General features: G+C 38.9%; 1 pseudogene; it reads right to left on the bottom strand.

Moving 5' to 3' along the window:
* Positions 1-7680: 7680 nt before the first annotated feature.
* Positions 7681-8412, bottom strand: LOC107569432 (uncharacterized; annotated as a pseudogene).
* Between the last annotated feature and the right edge of the window lie 244 nt (positions 8413-8656).

The following is an 8656-nucleotide window of genomic DNA, read 5'->3' as shown; positions in this document are numbered from 1 at the left end:
ACCAGTCGTGCCGCTGCATTCTGAATCATTTGTAAAGGTTTGATTTTGCATGATGGATGTCCAGCCAGAAGAGCATTGCAGTAGTCCAGCCTTGAAATGACAAGGGCCTGGACAAGTAGTTGTGCAGCATGCTCCGTTAGGAAGGGCCTGATTTTCTGATGTTGTGCCATGCAAATCTGCAAGATCGAGCAGTTTTTGCAATGTGGTCTTTGAAGGTCAGCTGGTCATCAAAGATTACACTAAGATTTCTGACTGAAGTTGATGGAGTAATTGTAGAAGAACCTAACTGAACGGTGAAGTCATGCTGTAGAGTTGAGAGTGGCAGGAAAGACAAGAAGCTCAGTCTTTGTCGGGTTGAGCTGTAGGTGATGTTCTTTCATACATGCCGAGATGTCCGCTAAGCAGCCTGAGATCCGTGCAGCTACTGTTGGATCATCAAAGGCTCACACACACAGTAAAGCACATTATAATTTAAGCACATTCTCAGGTTTTTTGATATTTTTTTTTTCTTGGAGCAACTTGAATTTTCGCGTGAATCGCATGAATAAAGCAGCGGCATGTATGGGACAAATTATGAATGGGCAGCGTTTGTCACCACATGAAATTATACTGTTTCACAATTTTCAGTAGGCTATTACATAAGCCTACTTAACCACTTCATCAAGGGTGTAGGCTAATATTTTATCTTCATTTTTGCCATTTGTGAACATAAAACTCATATAGGCTAGTAGCCTAGGGTACTCCTGTGTTATTTTGCTTATATAGCAAAAAGAAGCAGATTTATTTTTAAACCTTTTTGAGTATGTTTGTAGGGAAAAAATGTTTGCAGAGATCCACCCACGCACAGGCAGCAAAAAGCAATCTGAGTGCGTTTCCCAAAAGCATCCTTAGCTATAAGTAGAACCTTTGCCACCAATGGTCGATGCTTTTGGGAAACGCAACCGAGCATATTTAACGATTGGCAACTACACATGCTGGCATTCAATATCGGATAGATACAGTCATCAGTGCATCACTGGTGTGAGGGAAAACAACAAATCTCACAATGACATTTAAAAAAAAAAATTTATTAACTCTTGGCTATTTATTTTACCTTATCGGATATGCAAAAAAATGTGTTGCACAAATACCGTTTTGTAATGAGTAATTCAACTGCTGCTACAATATACGGAATAGTGATGTTCGGTTCATGAACGAATCGTTCTTTTGAGCCGGTTCTCAGGAAGTAACCGGTCGAGCCGGTTCACAAATCGAACTGAATTGAACTTTAGTTCCGGGTTGATGACGCAGAACGCACACCCGAAGTAGCAAGTCCAACTCAAAAAGAACCGAATGAGCCGGTTCAACCAATACTGAAAATATGCTTATTATGACTGTTATTAATTTACATTTTATTAAAACCTGCAAAAACCTTTCTGTCGAGTGTTGTAAATAAATGTTACAATATTATTTATTGTGCATGCATTTAAAGTTGCTTAAGCGAAATCAAGGAGACTGGTTTATTCATTCTTTGTAGACATGTAGAACATATCCGCTTTGTGCATCAATGCCTGTAGGCCTAATGTGTGCTGTAGGTGTGAAACTTTTAGGAATCTTATCCAAGGCTAGTCAATATTGGTCAGTCAATCCTATCTGACATAAAAGAACCGCAAATTAAACTGTGGCCACAAACACCATTAACTTAAATGAATTATATGGCAATACAGTGGGTCAAATAAGTATTTGATACACTGCCGATTTTTCAAGTTTTCCCACTTACAAAGAATGGAGAGATCTGTAATTTCCATGGTAGGTACACCTCAACTGTGAGAGACCGAATCAAAAAAAAAAATCCAGAAAATCACATTGTATGATTTTTAAATAATTAATTTCCATTTTATTGCATGAAATAATTATTTGATCACCTACCAACCAGCAAGAATTCTAGCTCTCACAGACCTGTTAGTTTGTCTTTAAGAAGCCCTCCTATCCTCCACTCATTACCTGTATTAATTGCACCTGTTTGAACTCGTTACCTGTATAAAAGACACCTGTCCACACACTCAATCAATCAGACTCCAACCTCTCCACTATGGGCAATACCAAAGAGCTGTCTAAGGACACCAGGGACAAAATTGTAGACCTGCACAAGGCTGGGATGGGCTACAGGACAATAGGCAAACAGCTTGGTGAGAAGGCAACAACTGTTGGCGCAATTATTAGAAAATGGAAGAAATTCAAGATGACTGTCAATCTCCCTCGAACTGGGGCTCCATGCAAGATCTCACCTCGTGGAGTATCAATGATCCTGAGAAAGGTGAGGGATCAGCCTAGAACTACACGGGAGGACCTGGTCAATGACCTGAAGAGAGCTGGGACCACAGTCTCAACGGTTACCATTAGTAACACACTACACCGTCATGGATTAAAATCCTGCAGTGCGCGCAAGGTCCCCCTGCTCAAGCCAGCACATGTCCAGGCCCGTCTGAAGTTTGCCAAAGACCATCTGGATGATCCAGAGGAGGCATGGGAGAAGGTCATGTGGTCCGATGAGACCAAAATAGAAGTTTTTGGTATAAACTCCACTCGCCGTGTTTGGAGGAAGAAGGATGAGTACAATCCCAAGAACACCATCCCAACCGTGAAGCATGGGGGTGCTTTTCTACAGTATGTGGAAAATAATGTGTTTTTTTAACCTTAAACCGCATAAACACATTGCATTACACCAAATACACCAAATAATGTTCTTTTTAGCAACATCATACTGGGATTTCAAATGGGTCTAAAGAAATAGATAAAGTGCTGGATGATCTAACAGTCCCTTAAAAGCATAACAGCTCCCATTCTATATATAGCACACATGTACATACAATTTATTATTATATTTATTTTATTTATTAATTTATATTTATGCATGTGTATTTTATTCACATCTTATTTTTATTATCTGTGTGTTGTTGTTGTCTCCGTGAACTGGAAGCTTGTGACACTGTAACAAATTCCTTGTATGTGCAAACATACTTGGCAATAAAGCTCTTTCTGATTCTGATTCTGATTCTTTAGGAATAGCGTCCATGACAATGGAGAATTCTTTGGGAGTTACTGGAAAATTAAATTTACATAAGAATTCTTCGTAACTTAAAATAAGACCTTCTGAGTTAAATAACTGGGAAACAATCAAAATGTTTTTCTCAAACCAACTACTAAAAAACAAAGATTTTCTCTTATATACAATGTCTTGATTGTTCCAAATGAAGTACCGGTGAGGGGAGAAATTGTGCTTAAAGATTAATGACCATGCAAGTAATGCCTGTTTATGAAATTTAGATAAATTGTAAGGGATTCTAGCAATATTATAATTAAAGATCAATAGGAAAGGGAGACCACCTAATTTGGAAAAGAAGTAACTGGGGATAAAATTCCAGATTGAGTTTGGATTACACAAATACTGTCTAATCCAATTAATTTTGAAAGTGTTGTTCAAAGAAGAGAAATCAAGGAAATTCAACCCACCATACTCATACATGTTCATTAATACAGACATCTTAACATAATGGATTTTGTTTCTCCAAACAAAATTAAACAGGATTTTATCAACTGATTTACAAATTTTGTTGTCCACAGAGAGTGCAGAGTATGTAAGCCAGGAGATGCCCTCCGCCTTAGCAAGCAGTACTCTGCCTCTCAAGGTCAAGTCTCTCTGCAACCATGCATTGAATCTTCTTTGGGCTTTTATTATAACCGGGTCAAAATTCAAGGTACATCTTTTATCTTGATCTTTAGTTTTCACAATGCCTAAATATGTAATTTCAGATTTAACTGGAATATTATAAATGATGGATGCTGTACAGTCTTTAATAGACATTAATTCACATTTGCCTATGTTTAGATTAAGACCCGAAGCTTCAGAGAAAAGTTTTATATAATTAATTGCTATAGGGATTTGGGAAGCATCTCTTAAAAATAAGGTGGTGTCATCTGCTAATTGACTAATAAATATTTCTCAATGTGCTATACGGATACCCTGAATACCATTTTCACATACAAATGTTGAGAGTAGCTGCACACAAATAAGAAATAAATAGGGAGAAATGTGACACCCTTGTCTCACTCCTCTGGATAAACTAAACCTGTGTGAAGTGCCATTCTTTAATTTAATCGAAGCACTTCCATTATTGTAAAGGGTTTTAATTACTCTGCAAAACATATCCCCAAAACCAAATTTAACTAATGAATTAATAATAAATTGGTGCGCTAAAGAATCAAAAGCCTTATAGAAATCTAAGAAAAAAATGAAGCTGTCCTCCTGAATCAAGTCTGAATAATCTAATAAATCACGAATCAACCTTATATTGTTAACAATGTGTCTTTTGTAAAAAAAAAACAGATTGTGTCTCATCTATAACAGAACACAATACAGAGTTTAGTTTTTAGCAAGCATAATAGCAAAAATTGTATAATCACTGTTAAGCAGAGAAACGGGATGCCAATTGTCAATTAAAAGTACATCTTTTTTAGGTTTCGGAATTAAAGTAATTAAGCCTTGAGTGGGAGTCGGGGGAGAGCCTCATTCTGTATGCTTTCTTCAAAAACCTCAAGTAAAAAAGGAGACAATTCTTTAGAGAACGGTTTATAGAACTCTGCGGTAAACCCATCCGTTCCGGGAGATTTATTGTTTTTAAATTCTAGAATTGAGTTACTAACTTCAGACAAAGTAATTTCACTATCACAAAGATTTCTGTCATCTCTTGAGATAGTCTTACAATCTTTAACAGACTCCAGAAAAGTATGGGCTGCCTCTTCAGAATAAAAAAAACAAAACAAATTACTGTAAAACGTATAAAATATTAAGAGTTTCAATTAGTGCTTAAGCGACTCTTTTCTAATCTGAGAAAATATGTTGTGTTACGTTCTCCCTCCATCCATTTTTGTCTAGATCTAATATAAGCACCCTGTGCCCTATCTAATCTAATTTAGCCTGCAGGCCAGCATACTCAACCTTATCAGATTCAGAAAACATCTCTGGGGGTTTAGAAGAAAGTATTGCAATTTTAGACACCACCTTATTTTCTTCTGCTCTCTTAAGTTTAGATAAATTACTACCGAATTTTCTAAAATATTACTAATCTCAAACTTCAACAGCTTTACAGGTTTAAGGTTAAAAAAACACATTATTTTCATACAGTACATTATTGTTTCTCCTCTATGCCCCGCCTTTCTGAAACGCGTCGATTTTTACAAAGCTCATCGGTCTGAAAAGCGAGGTGTGCTCTGATTGGCCAGCTATCCAGTGTGTTGTGATTGGCCGAATACCTCAAGCGTGAGACGGAAATGTTACGCCCCTCACCATACTGTTGATGCCGTGTCCAGCCGGAGCGACGAGACAAAAACATTAAAACCCATTATAAACGAGGCATTTGTTGCATCCAGTGGGGACATAATTATGGATTATAATGACTTATACTGTCTTTTTACGCGTTGTATTGCATCGCGCCGCGTAAACATAAAACCATGTCTGCATTTGTGATCGGAGAAATGACAAACAAGCCCTACTCTACACTGCTCAAAACTCACGTTTGAATCGTCAGTGGCAAATTCTTTAAATCTAAAAAACGTACATACAGTCTGTGAGTCAGAACAGCCGGCATTGTAGTCTCTCCCAGGATCAGGAAACAGTCCTCCATAAAATGTGCTGCACACATCTGAATATTTGGGTTGAAGTGTTCTGGAACAGTGTTGTAAATACAACTTAACCACTGATTTCTAGTCGTGTCCATTTTTGGAAGGCCAAACAAAGTAGTTTTGCTTTCACAATGAAACACAGCGTCACACAAGGCGGGCTTGAGTGAGTGGAGGCCGGAGGGCTTGCGGCAACCACTTGTGACGACCCCGGGCTGGACTCCGCTTCGTCCACGGTGAAAGCCGATCTGGCGATACACAGCGCGAAGATGATGTATTTCCTCACTGACCAGCACGGATCAGCTCCAGGTATGACGAAGCGGATATCGTCCTCTTTTGAAAGGCCAAAAAAAATAGTTTCGCTTTCACAAAGAAACACACAGCGCCTCTACAACATGGCAGTGGAGGCAGCAACAATACTACAACGAGAATAAAAGTTACACCTTCTTTCTTTGCGTGAACATTTAGGCAACATTATGCAAACCTTCCCACATCGTGATGTAGACATGTGGGGGTGTGTTAGAATGAGCTGTTTTAGGTAGGAGTGGTTGACTCTTAACTTTTATAAAGAATATCTCTTTGGATTTGAGACTTTAGTCTTTGCAACTTTACAGATCTTCTTTATGCACCAAGAGATTGTAACACTCCAAAGAGAAAGGAAAAATTTAAATCGCATCATATGACCCCTTTAAGCTCTTCTCCAGTACTGCTCAATCAATAATGCAATATTCTTCTTAACATCTTCAAAAAGGAGAAGAGAATTGTTCAATTTCCAATAAGAAGGAGATGAGCTGAAATCAAGGGATGCAGAAAGACAAATCCTAAGAGAGACAGCACTGTGATCTGTATAAGAGGTGTAGCATGAATGCTGACTGATTTACAACTATTTGCTAGGCTTTGGGAAATGAGCCAGTAAGTAATCTATTCGGGACTGCTTAGAATGGTCCTTGCTGCTCCATTTATAGAGTCTCTGCTGTGGATATATTTCTCTCCATATATCAACAATACAAAAAACGCAACATGAAATTATTCAGAATTGGACTTATAGAAGCAGCTCTACCGGGAAACCTATCTAAATCACTATTTAAAACCATATTGAAATCCCCACCTAAAATAAGAACAGCATTAGGGTATTTATTTAAACAGTACTGTATATTTTCACTGATCATGTCCATTAAAGTGGTATTTTCTAGAATTGTACCCATACACATATAATAAAACTGAGATGGTCCGACCAAGTGAAACCACTAACAAGAGAAAATGACCCTTGGGATCACTGACAATGTGTAGAATCTCACCAGGAAACTTATTTTTAAAAATGGTGACACCTGCTGATCACTCTGTGCCATGCGACATCCATACATCACTGCCCCACTGGGATCTCCAAAATTTAACATCTTCCTGTGTGGAATGGGTTTCTTGAAAAACGCAAAAGTCTGATCCATGATTTTTAACAAACAAAAAGAGGGCTTTGCGCTTCACATTGTTTCTTAGACCCCTGGCATTAAGAGAAATTAACGATATCGACATTGATAAACAAACAGCAATTAACAGCTGTTAACACGAATCAAAACAAAGGCAAAAAGTCATAGTCATGATAGATGAGAAGAAAACTGAGATGAACAGAGCTTAACTGACCAATTTAAATGATCAATTTAAAGGTCCAGCTGTAATACGATGATAGCTCAAATGCAATAGTGACAGTTAACAGTCACCATTTTAGAAAAGAGTAAACAATCCTCATGATGGAACTCACAAAGTAATCTCCACACCTTCAATGAACACACGCGCTCCTACGTAATAGGCCATTTTTCGAGATTGAGATCTCTGCAGAGCAAAAGTGGGTGTTTCTGAATTTGTGGGTGTTTTCAAACTGCAGGGTGTTTCTCAATCATGCAATCAAAATTATCCCCCTTACCTAACCCCACCCCTAAACCTACCGCCACTATGACGTCAGCCAATCAGGAAACGTGGTCTAAAAACGCCCCGATCTGGTAACTCCCATTACTTTCCTGCAGAGACCTATACTTGCATTTTTCCAGCAGCCCTGGCCTCTCTCACTCTCGTCCACAAGCTCTTCCATCTCTCCTGGTCCAGCGAAGTCAGATCCTCTGCGAAGCGCAAGTTGTTATCTTTGAGAAACTGCGACTTCTTGGCAGCTTTCCATAAGGCACATAACCCGTGAAGTGAATTGCATGATAACGGCGTGAGGTTTTATGTTGTCATCTCTTCTCCCTAGCCGATGCACAGTGTCAACAACATCAGGGTCCTTGCTCTTGGCTTCAGGATAAGTCTCGCTGCAGATTCGAATTACCTCGGATCTTATATCTTCCTTGAAAGTCTCAGGCACTCCAAACAATCTCAAATTCCACCTGCGAGAGTATCTCTCTAGATCAGAAATGCGTGCTTCCCAGGTGCTCGTGAGACGTTCTTGATCTTTAAGCCTGGAATCTACATCTTTCACATTCTTCTTTAGATCTTGTACTTCGGCACACACAAAGTCTACCGTTTTCTTCAGCCCTTCTATCTTCAGAGCATTGGCGCTAATAATTCCTTGAAGTGTGTCAGACCAAATATTGATCAACGAGAGTGTGGAAATGATGGCAGAGTCGGCCTGCTTGTTTGGACTTGAAGATTTACCTTTTTTGTGAGCAGGTGGCTTGCTAGGAGTGACAGGGAGTGAAGTCGCGCAGAGATCTAGCTCGTTTACAGCAGGAGAAGCATAATCGTGGACATCCATACTGATGTCGACAATGTCTGCTGGACTTTCAAATCCGTAAAGTTTTGTCAGGAGCACTGAAAACTTTGTCTTTACAAGGCGCCATCTTGGACCTCCCCGTTAGAAAAGAAATGCGACGAGACCAAGCAGCAACCTCCCGCTCTCTCTCTGTGACAACTGTGAGGGGGGTGAATTTTTTTAGAACTCATCCATTTAAATTATTTAATTAATTATTTATTTATTATTTAAGTTCTGCATAATTAAGGGCGTGGCCACTTG

The sequence above is a fragment of the Sinocyclocheilus grahami genome, unplaced genomic scaffold (genome assembly GCF_001515645.1).
Source record: "Sinocyclocheilus grahami isolate Dianchi unplaced genomic scaffold, SAMN03320097.WGS_v1.1 scaffold1345.1, whole genome shotgun sequence".
Taxonomy (NCBI): Eukaryota; Metazoa; Chordata; class Actinopteri; order Cypriniformes; family Cyprinidae; genus Sinocyclocheilus; species Sinocyclocheilus grahami.
This window is presented reverse-complemented; position numbering and strand designations above follow the sequence as displayed.